Here is a 20,467-nt window from a genome sequence, read left to right as displayed (position 1 = left end):
CCCTGGACTGTGACCTTTATAATGTTCCCCAGTGTTCCCTGTCTCCTACCTTGTATGGGACAGGATGGTTAGAGGCGGTCCGAGTTGTGTATTCTCCTTCCTCCACATGGAAGGCCAGAGTGGGATGCAGTTGGGTATTTCCTTCCCCCAGTTAAGTTGGATTCTGATATAACCCCAACAGGATAAGCTCTGGTAAAATAGTTTTTCTTGCGCACAAGCCTTGTTAAGAAGTACAGAATTCCCTGGTGTATTTCAAAGCGGCTGCTTTCCCTGTCTTTTTGCTGTAAGCAGGAGGGGATTTTTCTCCTGCCTTCACTGTGAGAACCTGGTAGGCTTCTAGGGATAAGACTCACAGAAGTGTGAGGGCCTCCCTATAACTGAGGCCCCCTGTAATTTTTAACTCTCAGGCTTGTCCACCCTGAGCCTCTAGCAATTCATCAATTACAGTTCAGGTCATCTTACTGCAGTACTGGTTCCCACACAGGTTTCTGCTCATGGGCTTCTGCTCTGGTGAGTTGTGATTTTCTGTCTCTGCTTGTCTATATGTCCAACTTTTGGGGCAGTGGTTTTCCCCATGAACCTTCCTTCTCTGATGGATCTGAGAAGAATTATTAATTTTTCAGTTTGTTTAGCTTTTTACTAGGACAAGGTGATGACTTCCAAACTCCTTACATGTCAGATCAGAAACTGGAAGTCAGATAAGGGCCTTGCCATACTAAAACGGGTACAGTTCTGAGAAAACCAGGATGGTTGATCACTGTAATTGGGAGTAAAGATATCCTGGATCCCGTCTGGGCTCAGGTGAACCCCCTGGGACATGGAATTCAGTGTGTTGGAGGCTTAGTTTCCTTTGGGTGAAATGAGAGAGGGTTGACATTGGGCTTCCTTCTATCTACTTTTAAGTTGGTAGGATCTGATTTTCTTATGCTGGGTATTCTTAAAGCAAGACATTTCTGGATTTAAACTAGTGGAGACTACTTGCTAGGAGACAAAACCTAAATTCTCTTGTTAAACATTCTTATCCTTGACTTGGAATAATCGTGGTTTGGAAGGCACAGTGACCCTTTGCTCTCAAAGGGCCTGCCTGCTGTTTTCACCCATTACGACATTTGTCACACAGCAGGGAGTTTTTGCCCTTTAACATCACCTATTTCAAAACAGAACAATTTTGGTAGGTATGGACTTAGGATATTCTGCCGCTTTTGGTTGAACTTGACTGAAAGGATCTGAAGTAGAAGAAGTAGGAGTGGGGCAGGGGTATGGTGTGAAGGCCTGGCCCAGCCTATTAACCGAGGACACAATTCTTGCAGGTTGGCCTCTGGTTTATTTATTTCCAAATGCCTTCCAGCCTCTGCATCTCCAATTATTCCATGATCCCTGATTTGCCCAGCAACATAATCGGAAACATTGAGTGCATCTTTGTCTTTGAAAGTCCGCAGCAGAGAAATAGCTAAGGCAATTTTTATGAAATTGTAATGTGCCCACTTGAACACAAACCCTAATTTCCTGAAGTCTAGCTGTAGTTTGAAGAATTACCTAATTTTTAAAAGTTGAATTTTGCAGTCAGAGAGGCTGCCTATACTTACTGCCAGCATTGTTATTTATCTTTATATATTTTAGTCTTAGCTCTTGAGTATAAAAAGCTCTCTCCTTCCTTCCCTTCCAAGAGTTGAGTTTCAACTGCGTGACTAGATTGTACAATTTTGCCCAGGCTTAAGGCTTCGCAGGGAAATGGAACATGCTGCTGTCTTATTGTTTCTTCTGGCAAAGGATAGATTTTCCCAGTGGCAAATAGACATGGGGAGAGGTCAAATGTTTCTAAAAGGCAGAATGGGCCTTAAGAAGTCTTCTGCTCCAGCTCTTTGCTTCCTGGCAGAATCATATTCAAACCATTCCAGGTAGAAAAGGGGGGGGGTGTCACAATGTCCCTTGGGAATCACTTCATTCCCAAAAGAGTCTTGTGGAAGGTCTTTAATTTCAAGCCAAGTCATCCACAATTGCAGAGGACAACACTACATAACAGGTATGGTTTAAGTACTGGGATACAGCAGTAAGCAAGATAGGTGAATAAATAAGAAAATCAGTAATACTATCAAGAGAATAAAACAGGGACATGTGGTAGAAAGGCCTAGGGATGCAGTGAGGGTTACAGAGCTTGAAAGGAAATGGGCCAGGAGAGGTTGGGTGAAGTATGTGGTCATATTTAAGATGAGATCTGGATGACAGTCATTTAGATTCTATCCGATAGACAACTGGGAACCAGCAAAGATTTCTCAAATGGGTGAACACAGTATAATGTAATCAATAATCCATGATCATACCTAGATAAGCATATATGTCTTATTTTTTAGAAGAAGCTCAGACTGGCCAACATGGCAAAACCCTATCTCTACTAAAAAAAAAAAAAAAAAAATGAGGCAAGCGCCTGCCTGTAACCCCAGCAACTTGGGAGGCTGAGGCACGAGAATTGCTTGAACCTGGGAGGCAGAGGTTACAGTGAACTGAGACCGTGCCAACCTGGGTGACAGAGCAAGACTCTATCTCAGAAAAAGGAGGAACCTCTGTGAAGTAACTATTATTCCCATTTTACACACAAACACTAAGATTCAGAGGCCTCAGTGACCTTGTGCTGGAGGGGACCGACAGTCTCTTATTCCTTTTGATGAGAAATGTGGAGACCCCTTTCCTTTTCTCATTTCCTTCTGTTTCCCAAGGCCACACATGTAGTCTAAGAAACTGGCTCTTTCCCACATGTTGTCTGTTTGACCTTGGGTCAGTCACCTTTGGAATGAATTTGCCTATCTAAACATGGATGAGGTGCCCTTGAGAGGCCTCACAGACTTCAGATATTTTGAGCATGGAATTCATCCTTATATACACTCTTTTTAGGCCCACGGGAAGCAAGATGTGTGTGTGTGGGGGACTTCTGGCTCTTTTTATGAGTTGAGGGATGGTAAAACAGGAAGCCATTTCCTCCCCTCCTGGGGCCTGGAGGGAGAACCACAGGACACACTGGGGTCCTTGCCAGCCTACTTTGGGGGTGTTCAGCTGCTTTTGAGACCCCACATTCCATCTGGTCCTTGTAATAAATGGGTGCATACACGTTTATCTCCCTGCTTACCACCATGCTCATGATAGTGGACTCCACAGTGACCTATTAGGCTGTTTATTACGAGAGGAGGAGTAAAAACAGTCTTTGTTAGTTTCTCAAAAAGTAGGTCAAACATACTGAATCTGTTATTGTGTTATTTAATCTTCAGATATTAACTCCCATCTATTCTGCAACCTCCCCTGGGGAGTTTGCAATGAGAAGGGATGTTTTATAGCCTGAAATGTATGTTTGATGATCTCTGCCTCATTAAATTGGAATAGAACCCATCATTTGTTCTTCTAATAGACACTGAAACAACACACCATCTATTAGCACTCTTTGTTACAGTTTCTCTTTGAGATACCTAAGCAGTCAGAAGGAAGCCAAGGTCTTTACCCCACTCAACCTTCTCCCACCCAAATGCCCTGGCCATTTCTGGGACTGTTAACAATAGATGTTAGGATGGCTTACCCCCCTTCCGCAGGACAATGGCTCTATTTTTTTGTGGTGAGAGGAGGTTGGTGATGACTTAAACAATTGTTTTGTGGTAAAATACATATAATAAAATGTGTACCATCTTAACCATTTTTAAGGGTACAGTTCAGTGGGATTAAGTACATTTATATTGTTGTGCAGCCATCACCACCATTCACCTACCGTACTTTCTCATCTCTCAAACCCAAAATTAGATACCCATTAAACATTAACTCATCCTTCCTTCCTCTCCCCCATCTCCCTGGCAACCACCATCTTACTTTCTGTCTCTATGAATCTGGCTACTTTAGGTGCCTATTGGGAGTGGAATTTGTCCTTACTTCGCTGGCTTATTTCACTCAGCATAATGTCCTCAACATTCATCCATGTCGTAGCCTGTGTCAGAATTTCCCTCTTGTTTGGGCTGGGTGCGGTGGCTCACACCTGTAATTCCAAAACTTTGGGAGGCCAAGGTGGGCAGCTCACTTGAGGTCAGGCATTTGAGACCAGCCTGGCCAACATGGTGAAACCCTGTCTCTATGAAAAATACAAAAAATTAGCTGGGCATGGTGGCACAGGCCTGTAATCCCAGCTACCTGGGGGGTTGAGGCACAAGAATTGCCTGAACCTGGGAGGCGGAGGTTAGAGTGAGCCGAGATCATGCCACTGCATTCCAGCCTGGGCCACAGAGTGAGTCTCTGTCTCAAAAAAAAAAAAAAAAAAAAAAAAAAGAAAAAAAATTCTCTTCCTTTTTTAGGGCTGAGCAGTTGTTCTTTTCAATGTATAGACTAGTTTTGTTTCTCCACTCCTCAGTCAATGGATACTTGGTTTGCATTCGTCTTTTGGTTATTGTGAATAGATGAGGCTGCCCTGAATGTGGGTACAAGTATCTGAGTTCCTGTTTTCTTTCTTTCTCGCTTTCTTTCTTTCTTTCTCTCTCTCTCTTTCTTTCCTTCTTTCTTTCTTTCTTCCTTCCTTCCTTTCTTCCTTCCTTCCTCTTTTCTTTCCTTCCTTCCCTCCTTCCTTCCTTCCTTCCTTCCTCCCTCCCTCCCTCCCTCTCTCTCTCTCTCTCTTTCTTTCTTTTTCTTTCTTTCTTTCTTTCTTTCTTTCTTTCTTTCTTTCTTTCTTGTTTCTTTGTTTCTTTCTTTATCTCTCCTTCCTTCCTTCCTTCCTTCCTTTCTTTCTCTTTTGACAGAGTCTCTTACTCTGTCGCTCAGGCTGGAATGCAGTGGCATGATTATAGCTCACTGCAACCTCTGCTTCCTGAGTTTGAGGGACTGTCATGCCTCAGCCTCCTGAGTAGCTGGGACTACAGGTGCCTGCCACCATCCCCGGCTCATTTTTGTGTTTTTAGTAGAGATGGGGTTTTGCCATGCTGGCCAGGCTGGTCTTGAACTCCTGGCTTCAAGTGATCTGCCTGCCTCGGCCTCCCAAAGTGCTGGGATTACAGGCATGAGCCACTGTGCCTGGCCCTGAGTTCCTGATTTCAATTCTTTTGGTTAAATACCCAGAAGTGGAATTGCTGGATCATATGGTAGTTCTATTTTTAATTTTTTGAGGAAATGCCGTACTGTTTTCCATAGCAGCTCCACCATTTTACTGAATCTATGTATAGTTATTTTTATTATTTAAATTCTAATGATATATAATTCATTATACATTCAAATATTTTACAGAAAAATTTCCTTTACCTTAAAATATTCTTTATATGTTTCCTTTGGATCCTTGTCAGTAGATCTCCCTTTGGAGTCATCCTTGACTTGTCTTTTTTCCTCTATATCCAACATCCAAAGAATGAAGAAATTCTGTCAACTTGGTCTTCAAAATATGTCCAGAATCCCATCAATTCTTACCACTTCCACTTGCCTGACTTGCCACTCTGCTCTCCCCATAGCAGCTGGAACAGTCTTTCTAAAACCGGTCAGATCATGTCATTCCTCGGCTTGAAATTCTCCTAAGGTCTTACCCATTTCATAAAACCAAAGGCCTTACCATAGCTGCATGGCCCTTCCATCTCTGCCTCTCCTGAACTCGCCTCCATCATCCCTGCCCCTCCTCCTGAACTTGCCTCCATCATCCCTGCCCCTCCTGAACTCACCTCCATCATCGCTGCCCCTCCTGAACTCGCCTCCATCATCCCTGCCCTTCCTGTACTAGCCTTCCATCATCCCTGCCCCTCCTGAACTCACCTCCATCATCCCTGCCCCTCCTGAACTCGCCTCCATCATCCCTGCCCTTCCTGTACTAGCCTCCCATCATCCCTGCCCCTCCTGAACTCACCTGTCATTATCCCTGCCTCTCCTCCTGAACTTGCCTCCCATCATCCCTGCCCCTCCTGTACTAGCCTCCATCATCCCTGCCCCTCCTGAACTCACCTGTCATTGTCCCTGCCTCTCCTCCTGAACTTGCCTCCCATCATCTCTGCCCCTGCTGAACTCACCTGCCATCATCCCTGCTTCTTCTGCAGCCGCACTGGTGTTCTGGCTGCTTCTGGAACACCCAGGTGTGTCCTTTCTCATCTTTGCACTCAATGTCTCCTCCCCTGGGGCACCTTCACTTCCACCCTCTCCCCTACCCCAGCTGCATGGTAGGGTCCCTCCTTCCCTTTCTCTTTCAAATATTACCTTCTCAAATAGACCTTTCCAGACCACCCTATTTAAACGTTTAAACTAGCACCATCCCCACTAGCTCCCATCCTCAAACCCTGCTTAATTTTCTTCACAGTCCTTAGCTCCACCAGTCATATTTGCCTGTCTCCCGTCTCTACCACAAGGTAAACGCCATAAGAAATATACCCTTCTCTGTTTTGTTTATTGTGTATCCCAGAACCCTAGCAAGGGCTGGTGTATCTAGGAATTCCTACCTAGTCCTTGAATGCATGTTCCTACCTGCATTTCATACAGTAGTGATAAACTCTTAAAAGGCTCTGGAGTCAAATTTCCTAGCTTCTAAAATGGGTTCCGGTTTAATTACTTTGAATATTTTGCTTAAGCTAAACCTCAGTTTCCTCATGTGAAAAATGGGGACAAATAATAACTCCTGTCTCATAAAGTTATAGCTGAGGATTCAATCAGATAATCTATGTAATGTGCTAGTTGCTACATCTGCAAATGGTAAGTGATCAAAAAAGGTTGTTTTGTTGTAATTGATGTTATTCTTTTGATTTCTGCGTTTTTTTCACTTAATCTTGTTTCATGTGCACAACGGCAAATATCATTTTTTAGGGCTATATGATCTGCATTCTAATGATTTATGGCACCTGGCTTAGCCATTCCCCGGGTAGATGATTCTGGGCTTTTTTTCCCATTATAAATAGTGCTGTGACCAGCTCCTTTGTACACCTTGTAAATGTGTACTTTTTGTTCATCCTTGTTAAATATAAACTGTTTGGGATATTGTCTTTTATTTGGCTTGCTGGATGAAAGGCTTGGAGGTGGTCATGTGGCCTTTCTCCACTTGGCTGACCCAGCACCCCCGGCCCCCCTCCAATGACACCAGCTGGACCCAGTGCTAGCTACTGCTTGTGGCTTTCCTGGTTGAAGTGGAGGCTGACGAAAGGCAGGAGTTTTTCTGTGGAGGAACATGACATAGAGGAAAGGGAACAGGGTCTGTGGCTAGGCAGGCCTGGGGTAGAATAACGGTCTGATGTTTCCTAGCTGTAGGATCTTAGTCAAGTTACGTAACCTCTTTCAACTTCAGTTTCCTCGCTTAACAAGGAAAACTAAGATGACCTACCTGAAAGGGCTGCTGTGAGGACTGCAGATCCCATTCGAAGCACGTTTAGTATAGTGCCTGGCACATGAGAGGTACGTAGACAGTGTCTGCTGTCATTATTGCTATTTTTCTTTGCGGGGAGATGGTCTCTGCCCTACAGGACGCTGGTTAATGGAGGAGGGTGGGTAAAATGTTAAGGTCAAATGATAACATTGCCACTCAGTCTCATGGAAATGCAGGCCTGTCTAGTGTCTTTGTGCATTGGAAGATAGGTTTCGGCCCTGCAACTTCCCCTTCTAGAGGATGCTCTGACTTGGTTTAAACACCATCAGTGAAAAAAGCTTTCTTTCCCATCTAGCCTGACCCTTCATTTCATGGCGTTCGTGGTGCAAGCACTTGAGGCCGGTACCATCAGGGGCCTTGCCTGAGATGACTGAGCTGGTTGGTGTCTGGCCTGAAAACACAGATCCTGGCACCTCCAGTCTGGCTGCCTCCCCTGTTAGAATAAGCCTACAAGTGTAACCCCAGAAGGATGATGAAAGTCTTTCTCCCTGTATTTTTCTCTTCTCTTAAAAATTGCCATTTAGTTTAGAGCCGAGAGAACATTCGAAGTCTGAGTTAGAGGTTTCAAATGTGTGACACCTGGGGAAGGGGGCTGGTGGGACACCTGACTGCTCCGGGAAGAGGTGTGATTTGTAAATCTTGTTGCGGTCTGAGGTGAGAGGGAAGACTAGACACATGAGAGACAGGGAGAGAAGGTAATTAAAGCAATGACAAAGATAGGATTATTTATAATGGTACAACAGAGTGAGTGAATTCAGAGATGGACCTGGGTTCTGAGATTGCAAATAAGATGTATATATATACTCCAATTGAAGCTGACTTAAGCAAAGACAAACTAAATGGAATGTGTTGACAAATGTACCTGGCTGTTTACCTTCCCCCTCAGCTCTGATTTTTCTCTCTGTTGGCCTTGTTTGGCATCTTCTCCAAGAAGGGCAGGATGGCCACCTTTGACTCCTGGCTGTCATCTTAGCATCATCAGTGAAAAGACACTGATTTCCTGCTAATTCCAATGAAAGCTCTAGAATTAAGCCACACTGGCCTGGCTTGGGTCATGTGCTCATCCTGAACCAATGACTATGGCCAGGAGAATCATATGCTTGTTGGGCAGGCTGGGGTCATTTGTCCAGCTTGGGAGGCACCTGCCTTCCTGCATCATATGGGCTGAGGGAGGGCAGGAGGGGGCTCCTCACAGGAAAATCAGCACATGTTTAGCAGAAGAAAAAGTAAAGAATACTGGGCAGGCAAAAGCCTCAGGTCTCTGCTCCATTTATTATGTGCTGATATTTACTCATCTGAACATTTGCCTTTGTGCAAATGAAAGGGTGCTCCATGAATGGCTTGTGTCAGGTGAATAAACCCAGTCTTCATAAGAATAAAAATATAATGTATCACCTTTTGTAATTTTCCTACAACCTTTGTACACATCACAAGTAGGGGAATTGTACATGACTATTGAATTTGAGTTCAGTAAAAGATTTGTACCTCCTGAATTACACTTCCACACACAAGATAGGATACATTAACTTAATTACTGTTGGATTCAATAACATAGGCCATTGCTCTGGGAATTTATTTTGCGTTATACTCAGAGAGAGAAACTGGGCATCATTTCTAAAGGCAGTCAATTTCCAATTATCCATGCTAATGGAAGAACACAGCATGTGGAGACTCTAAATACAGTTTCTGTTTGGTTTAGGGAGTGGACATGATTTTTTATTTATCTGCCTATTTGTCTTGCTTGGGCTTAGGAAACATTAAAAAGAGTTTGCATTATCTGGGTTTATACTTTCTTTCTTCTTTTTCTCTTGGTTTACAAAATGTGAAGTGTATTTTATTATTTGGATTAAAAAAATTTTCATTTTGAACTAATTTTAGACTTATGTAATAGTTGCACAGGTAGTGTAGTTTCCTTATATCCCTCACTCAGCTTAGCTTAATGTTAACATCATATATAACCATAGAACAAAGCCAGAAACTAACACTGGTACGACACTATAAACTATAGACTTTATTTGAATTTCACCCATTTTCTACCAATGCTCCTTTTCTGTTCCATAATCCCACATTTAGTTGTTATTTCAGTTTAGTCTCCTCCAATTTTCGACTGTTTCTCAGTTTATCTTATTTTTTATGATCTTGACACTTTTGAAGAATACTGATCAGTTATTTTGCGGAATGCCTTCAGTTTGGGTTTGTCTGATGTTTTCTCATGCTTGGACTGAGATATGCATTTTTGGCGGGAACACCAAGGAAGTATCCCCTGTGAATGGTATAAAGAGGTTCATGATGTCAGCATGTCTTATTATTGGTGATTTTGACCTTCATCCCTTGGTTAAGGTAGTTTCTGCAAGGTTTCTTCACAATAAAGTTACTATCCTTCCTTTTATAATTAACAAATATCTTAGGGGAAATACTTTGAGACCATGCAAATCTTACGTTTCTTCAAACTGTCACCTGCTAATTTTACCATCCATTGAAAGATCTTGTCTGCAACAATTACTGTAGTGTTTGCCTAATGATGATTTTCTATTTCCCTTTTTCCTTCTACATTTATTAATTAGAATTCTACTGTAAGGAGGAACTGTCCTTTCTTCCCTATTTGTATGTTTATTTATTCTGTAGGTTAAATCCAATACTATCATTATTTTTTTTCCAAAATTTTTCTAGCTGTGACCATTAGGAGCTCCTTTAGCTTGGACTCTATTCTTTTATTTATTTATTCAATAGACTTTACTCAGTTAGAGCAGTTTTAGGTTAACAGCAACATTGAGCAGAAGGCATTGATACGTCCCACCTACTCCCTGGTCCCCCCAACATGCATAGACTCCCCTATTATCGACATCCCCTACCAGAGTGGTACATTTGTTACAATTGATGAATCTACATTGACATCATCTAAAATCCATAAGTAATTATGTTTCAGTGGGTGCAGTACATTCTATGGGTTTAGACAAAGTTTAATGACATGTATCCCTCATTATAATGTCATACAAAGTAGTTTCTCTGCCCTAAAATGCTCTGTGCTCTGCTTATTCTTACCTCTCCACCCCCTATTTTCTGGACATCACTGATCTTTTTACTGTTTCTGTAGATTTGCCTTTTCCAGGGTATTGTATAGTTGAAATGTCGTGCAGTCTGTAGCCTTGTTTCAGCCTGGCTTCTTTTGCTTAGTAATATGCGTTTAAGTTTCCTCCATGTCTCTTCACAGCTTGATAGTTCATTTCTTTTCAGCACTGAATAATATTCCATTGTTTGGACATACCACAGTTTATGTATCTATACCTTATTCTTTTGACAAATCCACATCCTTTGTGAGCATTTTCTGACTTTCTATCACCACAAAGTGTTCCAGCTTTATCTCATATTTTTCCTGCTCTAGCACTGAAATCAAGCACTTTTCAAGGAACCCTAGTTCTTTTAATTGAATAGTGCTTAGAATAGAATAGTGCTTTGAAACAAAGACCTAGGCCCTAGGTATGCTCATAGATACTGGGTTGCATTTGTTCTAGACCCTCTCCATAGAGCTAGGAAATATATGTATTTTACTAATCCATAAATATACCATCTATATTTCTTGCACCATGGTTTGATGAAAGGAGAGGCCATGGTTGCACAGATAAAAACTACGTATGGTCACAACAATATGGGTTCCCTTACCCTAAGGCTAATTTAGCTACTGCCACAGCTGAATGTTCCACCTGCCAGAAACAGACCATTGCTGAGCCCTTGTGTATCAGACCTCTTCCAACTTGGAATGGGCAATGTTTCATTCTGACTGGGATTGACACATATTAAGGGGTCAGATTTGCCTTTCCTGCCCACAGTGTCTCAGCCAGCACCACTATGCTAGGGACCAAATCGGTGTCTGATCTACTGGCATGGGATACCACATTACATTGCCTTTTATGGCAAAGAAGGTATGGCAGAGAGAACATATCATGAGATCCACTGATCCTTTTAAAAACTATGCCGTCTGAAAGTTGCTGGCCTGATTAAGGATTGGAACAGCCTCTTGAAGGTATAGCTGAGGTACTAGTTTAGAGATGATATTCTGCAAGGATGGGGCAACATTCTTTAGGCTGAATAGACACCTTAAACCAATAGACATTAGATGGTGCTGTGTCCCCAGTAGACAGAATACATGAGTCAGAGAATCAAGGGGTGGAAGAAAGAGCACCCCTGCTCATCCTCATACCCCTCCACCCAGGCAGCCAACAGCTAATGCCATGGGGAAACAAAAGACCAGCCCCACAAAGGGCACCAAGAAGGGGTACGACTCTGTGTTCCTGAGCTCCCTGGGGACAGGATGGAAGTGGTCTCTAGCAGAGACCACACCTTTGCTTAGCTTTCTTCCCCTGAACTTGTCTGCTTCCCTTGCTCTCCTTCTCGGACTATGCTCTCAATCAATCACTTCCTCAAGAATCCTTGTCTCAGGCTCTGCTTCTAGAGAGATGGTGCTGATTGGGCATTTTTACTCAATTAATGTCATACTTTCCCAGCTCTTAAATATTCTCAAATAATAAGATTTCTAATAGCCACACGATGTTCTATTATATGAATATAGTTTACTGAACCAACCTGATTCTAGACATTTAGGTTATTCCTGAGCTTTCACTATTATAAATAATTCAGAGAAGAAAATAATTGCTGCTAAGCCTTTGTAAACATTCTTACTTATCTTTTCACGTTAAATTCCTATGGGTGAAGTTACAAAGTCACTGGTCACAAACATTTTATGGCTTTTAACATAAATATCAAGAACTTTGGCCTCCAAGAGGACTGTACCAGTTTATGAGCCCACAAAGAGAGCAACTTTTTTTCATTTTTGCCAACCCAGAGAATAATGATTTTTAGAAGTATCTGCAAATTTGATCGGTGACTTATTATCTTAATGTGTTTTACTTTGGTTACTTGGCAGTTTGGTTATTTGTGGTTCTTTGGTGAATTGTGTATTCAAGACTTTTGCCCGTTTTCCCATTGATGTATTTTCCTCATTAATTTCTTTTTCCTTTCTTTTCTTTTTTTTTTTTTTTTTGAGACAGAGTCTCACTCTGTCACCCAGGCTGGAGTGCAGTGGTGTGATCTCGTCTCACTACAATTGAGTTCAAACAGCTCTCCTGCCTCAGCCTCCCTAGTAGCTGAGACTACAGGCATGGGCTAATTTTTTGTATTTTTAGTAGAGACGAAGTTTCACCATGTTGGCCAGGCTGCTCTTGAACTCCTGAACTTATGTGATCTGCACACCTCAGCCTCCCAAAGTGTTGGGATTACAGGCGTGAGCCACTGTGCCTGGCCCCTCATTAATTTCTTTGAGCCTTTTTTTTTTTTTTTTGTAATTGATTGAAAGTATAGGGAACTTTCAATTGTAGATGTAAAGAGCACCACACAGCTTTTCACAGAATGCAACGACAGGGTAGAAGTACCATGGCCCTGTCCCTTCATTTCACAAGAGAACAAACTGAGTCCTAGGAACGTCCAGGAAAATCTGGCATTGATTGGGCCAGGCTTCATGACTCCCAACAGAGTTCTTGCTCCACCATCTTTGTCAGAAGTGAGGGCTAAGAGCCGACAGAATAATAGACACTATTGCCAATCCAACATTAATCATGCACTTAGTATATGTCATATTTGGTGCAAAGCACTCTGTGTATATGATCTAATCTTCTCAAAACCCTGATAGATATGTGCTATTATGACTACCACTTTACAAAAAAGGAAACTGAGGCACAGAGAGGGTGAAAAACATGTAGAGGTCATCCATGCTAGGAACCCTTTGGAAGAAGAAAAAGAACATTCCCCACGGTTGTGCCCTAACATAGTCACAGCTTGTCCCTGGTGCGGTTCTTTTCCTCTTCCCTTCCCCCCCTGCTAAAGTCATTCTGCACACCCAATTCTGTAACTTGCTTTTCTTTCATTCTATGTTTCATGTTGCTTCATGGATTTTATAGCCATCATTTTAATGCCCTGCATAATATTCCTTTGTTGAGCAGATGCTAAATTCTTGAATTTAGTGTACTCCCACTGATGTTGGGAGAATTTCTGGGGACCCCTGCTGTCTCCCCTGCAGTTCTCCCTGGCTTGATAATTCCCTTTTCACTTCATGCCTTGAGTGAAATGATACAAATTTAACTTGCAAATTGCCTAAGGATGTCTTTCGTAGTTGGAGGCATCTGTAAATTATATGCAAATATGTGTGCAGCCAGGCGAATTCTTCCCAATGCTTTGACCGGTTAAAATTTCTTCTCTGAGCCTCAGTTTCTCAGTCAATAAAGGGGTGAACTAACCTACTTGTGTGAGCTGCATGTGTGAGACTTTAAGGAAAAATTACATGGTATAGAATTATGAAATCCTATCAATTTAAGGGGTACAAGTACAGTTTTATTTCATGTATATATCGTATAGTGGTGAAGTCTGGGCTTTTAGTGTAACCGTCACCTGATTAGTGTGCCTTGTATCCATTAAATAATTTCTCATCCCTTATGCTCCTCTCACACTTTTAAATCTCCAATGACTATTGTTCCATACTCTATGTCCATGTGTACACACTGTTTAGCTCCCAACCGTAAGTGAGAATATGCAGTTCTTGACTTTCTGCTTTTGAATTGTTTCACTTAAGATCATGGCATCCATTTCCATCCATGTTGCTTCAAAAGACATGATTTTATTCCTTTTTATGGCTGAAGAGTATTCCATTGTGTGTGTGTGTTTGCACCACATTTTCTTTAATCGTCTATTGGCGAACACTCAGGTTGATTCCATATCTTTGCTTGAATAGACATTTCTCCAAAGAAGGCCTACAAATGTCCAACAGATGTATGAAAAGATGCTCAATATCACCAGTCATCAGGGAAATGCAAATGAAAATCACAAGGAGATATCATCCCACACCTGTCAAAATGGCCATTATAAAAAAACAAAAAAGACAAGTGTTGGTGAGGATGAGGAGAAACTGAAACCCTTGTACACTGTTGGTGGGAATGCAAAATGGTGTAGCCGCTATGGAAAACAGCATGGAGATTTCTCAGAAAACTAAAAATAGAACTACCATGTGATCCAGCAATTCCACTTCTGAGTGTTTATCCAAGAGAATTAAAATCAGGATCTCAAAGAGATATTAGCCTTCTTGTGTTCATTGAAGCTTTATTCACAAGATGTGGAAACAACCTAATGTTCATGGATAAGTAAATAGATAAAGAAAATGTGATATATATATATTACATTATATATATAATATATATAATATGTAATATATAATGTAATATATATGATGAAATATTATCCAGCCTTTAAAAAGAAGGAAATCCTGCAATATGTGACAATATGGATGAACCTGGGGGATACTGAGCTAGTCACAGAAGTACAAACACTGCATGATTCTTATATGAGGTATCTAAAATAGTCAAACTCATGGAAGCAGAGAGTGGAATGGCAGTTGCGAAGGGGCAGGTGGAAGGGGGAGTTGGAAGTTGCTAATCAACAGGTATAACATTTCAATTATGCAAGATGAATAAATTCTAGAAATCTGTACAACATTGGGCCTATAAATGACAATATTTAAGCATTTTACACTTAAAAATCTGTTAAGGGAGTACATCTCATGTTAAGAGTTTTTAGCATAAATAATGATAATAATAATAATAATAATAATGATACTGATGCCTTTCTAGTATTGTTCACTTCTGGGTGCTTGAGCATGTTTAATTTAGTGTGCAGAACCTTGCTGACTCATCTGTATTCCATTTTGGAAGTTTTGGTAGGAAATACTCACAGGAAGTATGGTTTTGGTTCATGCTAGCTCAGTGGGTGGTTTTGGAACTCCTTTTGAGTTAGAACTCCTTTTGAGTTCCAGTAAGATGGGGCTTCTCAGGTGGCACTGCAAATGAGTTGGGTTCATTTCGTTGTGTTTCCCGGGCCCTTCTGGTTGTGTGGGACTCCTCCAGCTCCAGTTTTGCTCTCTGGTTTCCATCCCAGCTTGAAAGCTGTTTGAGGCGCTTGTTCCTCAAGGAACTCCATTTTGCTCCCAGTCCTGGGACCCTCAGTGAGCTGGAGCCTCTTTCGGGACCCTCGTCCTGTGGGGCACAGCCACACTCTCTGTTGACTCAGCAGTCACCATCTTCTATTCCCCAAGGCGTGAGCCCGCATCGCACCCACACTGTGTGGTCCTTCTAAAGGCAGCCATCTGACACTGACCCTGAGAGGAAAGGAGGGCCCTGCCAGCCTATCCCAGAGCTTTGTAGCATGCATGGAGCCTGATGCCGACATGCGGTTGCATTTCTCTTTGTAAATGAATACAAAGCTAATGAGAAAAAGAAAAAGAAAAAGAACCTGGATTGCCTTTCTGAGCAAGGAAAAGAAAATTGTCTTCAAGTCTCAGAGGGCTTGTTATTCAGCCAACAGAGATCAGGTGTGTACATATTTTCCATCAGACTATGAAGTGCATAAGTCTTGGACATCAAGGTAAATGCTGTGGGTTCCATGGGCGGTGGCAGCAGTGTGCCTGAGTGCTGTAGTGGGTCATAATGGGAGCTTTGACGTCAAGTAGTCCCTGGCTCTTCTTCCATTTACTCACTGAGTGATCTGGGATAAAGGATCTCTCAACTCTGGGACTCAGGCTTTTGTTTTTAACATGAGGCTTCTCACGGTGCCTATTTCATGGGGGATTGTCAGGAAGATTACATCAGATAACACACAGGACTGCGGTGTCTGACATGCCGTAAGTGCTCACGCATGTCAGCCCATGTTGTTATTAGTCTTGTGGCCCTCATGATTTTTTCCTCTATAGTCAGGGCTTGGGCATCCTCTTCTCTGTTTCTGAGTAGTTGCTTTGCCATTAGAGTTTTCTGGTGTTTACTTTCATATTGTTGTGAGGTATTCATTTGCTTAAAATCAATTCCTCCTAAGGTGGGTTGTCCATACACCATGGCTCTGCATAGGGGGAAGAAAGCAAGAAGGCATGTGTGTGTGTGTGTGTTGGTGGGGGTGGGGGCTGGTGGGGGAAACGGCTGTGAGGGATGCAGGGAGATGGAGTGAGCCTGGCTCTGCTGAATACATATAATCAATGGGTGAAATCGACGTGTTCACAAAAGTTACAGGCCCTGCTGGGTGAGCTGCTTTCAATGGTGTCAAGAAATGCATCTATTTCATTACTCCTCTTCTTGGGATAAGGAATTATTCCAACATCACCTTCAAACCACAGCAAAAAAGCCTGGGAGTGGGAAGGTCATCTCATTCCCTCACTGTCCCTACTTTCTATCCAAGGGGTGTTTGGGGATTAAAATATTCAACCTAAATCTTGGAGCTTCTTTGCTTCAAAGAAGGGAAGGAAACAAATGCAATTGAGCTATGAGTATTAATTAATTCACTCAATATTTATTGTGCACTTATGTCCCTTTTTTCAGCACTATGTGTTCAGCAGCAAATGAGACAGACCCAAACCCGGACCCTGCCTTTGTGCCGCTGAATGTCAGGTGGGAGAATGACATCAAGCAATTGTGCAGCTGTGATGAGTGCAAAGTTGTGAGGGTCAGGGGTGACTTTTCTGAGGACTTGCAGAAGCTGTGGCCAGAAGGGTGAGTGGGGCTGTCCAGGAGAAGAGGGGACAGGGAGGAGAGCATCTCAGTAGGAGGAGGGAGCCCTGCAGGAAAGGGCCTGAGTGGAGGGGGCAGGATGCTGGTGACCAGAGCAGGAGGGGCAGGAACGTCCAGGACAGAAGGATCTAGAGGCCCCTGGGCTTAGCAGAATGCACCAGGAGTCATGGTGCTGTGCCTGGCCTTTGTCCTGAGGGCACAGGAAGGGAAGTAAGTAGAGAAAAGTGATCATATTTACCTTGAGAGAGGACCACTTTGGCTCCTGTGTCGATAATGAATAACCATGGGTGAACTGAGATAGGGAGACCCTTATAAGGGCTCTGTGGTGTGCAGGTGACATGTGGTGGGAAGTAGACTCTAGAGGTACAGCAGTGGGGAGTGGGTGGAGCTGAAGGGAGTGAAAGGGAGATTGACAGATGAGTGAGTCACTGAAAGTGGGGGCTGAGAAGGAGGGCAGAGTGACACTAGGGTCTGAGTGGGGTGGGAAGTGGTTTCCCCAACGTGGGGACACAGGAAAGAGGGTAGGTTTAACAGGGGGGATGCAGCTCAGATGTTCAATTTTGGACACGCTGAATTCAGAGAGTGCCAATGAGACAGCGCAATGGAGATGCCATGTAGCAGGTAGATATATGAGTTTGCAGCTAAAAATAAATCTGTGCTGATGATAAGGTATTATAGGCACCTCTTTTATTGGATGGAGCCCAGTGGGTGATTTGATTCTTGCCAGCATAGCATCATGAACAGGGGGCAGGGAGTACACCTAGAACTTTCTGCAAGTAGGTCCATCTTTCTTTCTCTCTCTGTGACCTTGAGCAATTTATCTGCCTTTCTGGGCTCCCCTAGCCTCAGCATCAAATGGTGATAGTTGTGTCTGCTTCTGACTACCAGTAGCACATGTTTGAGGATCCATTAAACTGAAAATAAAACATGTGGGGCTCATAGAAATAAGCACTATGTTAAAACAAGGAGTTATTATAGTTGTGCATAAGCCAATGAAAAGCAGAAATACAGCCCCAAGGCTCAGTATTGATTTTGGTCCTGGGTGCTTCCCGCGGCTGAATAAATCTGCCATTTCTCCCTTCAAGTGCTGGCTGAGCTGATGGCAGGTCTCCAGCTCCCAGCCTCCTTGCCCCTGCTCCAAGGTTATGTCCTTCCTTGGCTCAGGCCAGATCCAGCACGGCCACACCTGCCCCTGCTCCTTTGGTCACCCTTCCCATGCAGGGGATGGTTATGGGGAAGATTCCAGTTGTGAAGTTGGAGCATGGCTAGCAGCAGATGCTCTCTGATTAAACTGGGGACAGGTCCCCGAGGAAAGTGGAACTTGGATCTGCAGAACAAGGAATTTAAGGAGGACAAAGGAAATGGCCCTAGACAGGGCTTTCATACTTCAGGATGCATCAAGGGTTATGGAATTTGCTTCATTCATTGAACCACTGGATAAATATTTATTGAGGGCCCACTGAATGCCAGGTTCTGAGATTAGCCTAGGGATACAGGAGTGAAAAAGACAGTGTTTGCCCTCTTGGAATTAATATTCAAATTGAGGAAGAGAGAGATAATAAACAAAGGAGTAAAACACTCTTGAAGGACTGAGCAACCAGGTACAACAAGAGAGAATGCTGATATGGCTGGGAGGGAAGTGTCTATCTTAGAAGATGTGGTCAGGGAAGGCTTCAATGAGGTGGTGACATTTGAGTGAGACCTGACAGCTAAGAAGGAGTTGCCCTGTGAAGAGCAGGGAAAGGAACACTGTGGGCAGAGAGCCTGGCCAGAAGAGAGGACCTGCGGGGCCCAAGCTTGCTAAGTTTGCAGAACAATGAGAAGAAATCTGGCTAGAATCTAGGGAATGAAGGGCAGAGGTAAGGGACCAGATGGTGCAAAGCTTTATGAGTCATGGGAGGGAATGTGAATTTTTGTTTTACTGTCATGGCAAGCTATTGAAAGGTTTTATGCAAGGGAGTGATTTCTATTTTAAAAAGATTGCTACATATATACAATGGAGTACTATTCAGCCATAAAAAGAATGAGATCCTGTCATTTGCAACAACATGGATGGAACTGGATATCATTATGTCAAGTGAAATAAGCCAGGTATGGAAAGACGAATGTCACATGTTCTCATTTATTTGTGGGATCTAAAAATCAAAATAATTGAGCTTATGGACATAGAGAGTAGAAGGATGGTTACCAGAGGCCGGGAAGGGTAGTGGATGGTTGCAGGGAAGGTGGGGATGGTTAATGTGTCCAAAAAAATTAGAAAGAATGAATAAGACATAGTATTTGATAGCACAACAGGGTGACTATAGTCAAGTTAATTGTACATTTAAAAATAACTAAAAGAATGTAATTGGATGGTTTGTAACACAAAGGATAAATGCTTGAGGGGATGGATATCCAATTCTATGTGATGTGATCATTATGCATTGCATGCCTGTATCAAACATCTCATGTACCCCCTAAGTACAAACATCTACTATGTACCCACAAAAATTTTAAAAAGAGAAAGCTCGCTTAAAAAAAGATTGCTCTCACCTGAGTGGATAATGGGTTGCAAGGGAAAGGAAAGAAGGAAACTAGCCAAGAAGTACCGTAGTTCTCCACGTGAGAAGTGATGGTCTTGTGGACTCAGGAGTATCTGTGGAAGTGGGGTGAAGTGGGTGGCTCCAGGGGGTGTTCGAAAGTGGGATGGACCCCCTTTGCTGATGGATGGGAGGTGAGGGGTGAGGAGATGGATGAACTGGAGATGACTTGTGGGGTTCTGACTTAAGCAGCCATGTGGATGAGGATACATTCACTGTAACAGGGATGAACGGCGAACACAGATGCATGGAGGACATCTAGACTTCTGTTTTGGCCTGGTCACAGATCTGACGTGCCCATGGGGCATTGAGGAGATGTAAAGTATGAAGCTGGAGGTCAGCTTCATTGGAGTCAGAAGTCATTGGAATTTCTGGGCTGGAACTGTACCTGGAGGATCTCAGCATAGGACTGAACTTGGGCACCTGGGGAAAGGGTTTTGGGGGAAAGAGAAGAGGGATAGGTCTGAGCCCTAAGAAGCACTGGAATATCAGCAGGAATGATGGGGGAGCAGGAAAGCCAAGAGGGTTGGAGCCATGGGAGCCAAAAGAAACTGCTCAGAGGCCACACTGGGGAGGATCGAGGGTACCCACTGGATCTGGTGACTTGGAGGAGGCTGCTGATGATGACAAGTCATTTCAGTTAGTGAGAATGAAAGGCAGATTGGAGTGGGTTGAAGAATGAGTTGGAGGTGAGGAGGCAAAAGTGACATTTAGGGACAACTCCTTGGAGAGATTTTGTTGTCACACTGGGCAGATAAATGGGGAAGTGCTGCTTACTTGGGTTTCTATGAACATAAGAAACAGTCTCTTCATCATTTCTAAACCTCTCTCCCACTCTGATGCACCCACCCACAGCATTCCATGATAAAATAAACTGTGGATGATGTGCAGTCCCCAACATAGTAGCTGTGACTCCATTCCTTTTTCTCCCTTTTGAGAAAGTTTCTAGGAATGCA

This window comes from Pongo pygmaeus, chromosome 4 (genome assembly GCF_028885625.2).
Source record: "Pongo pygmaeus isolate AG05252 chromosome 4, NHGRI_mPonPyg2-v2.0_pri, whole genome shotgun sequence".
In the NCBI taxonomy this organism is placed as follows: domain Eukaryota; kingdom Metazoa; phylum Chordata; class Mammalia; order Primates; family Hominidae; genus Pongo; species Pongo pygmaeus.
The sequence above is the reverse complement of the archived record's forward strand: the minus strand, read 5'-3'. Positions refer to the sequence as shown.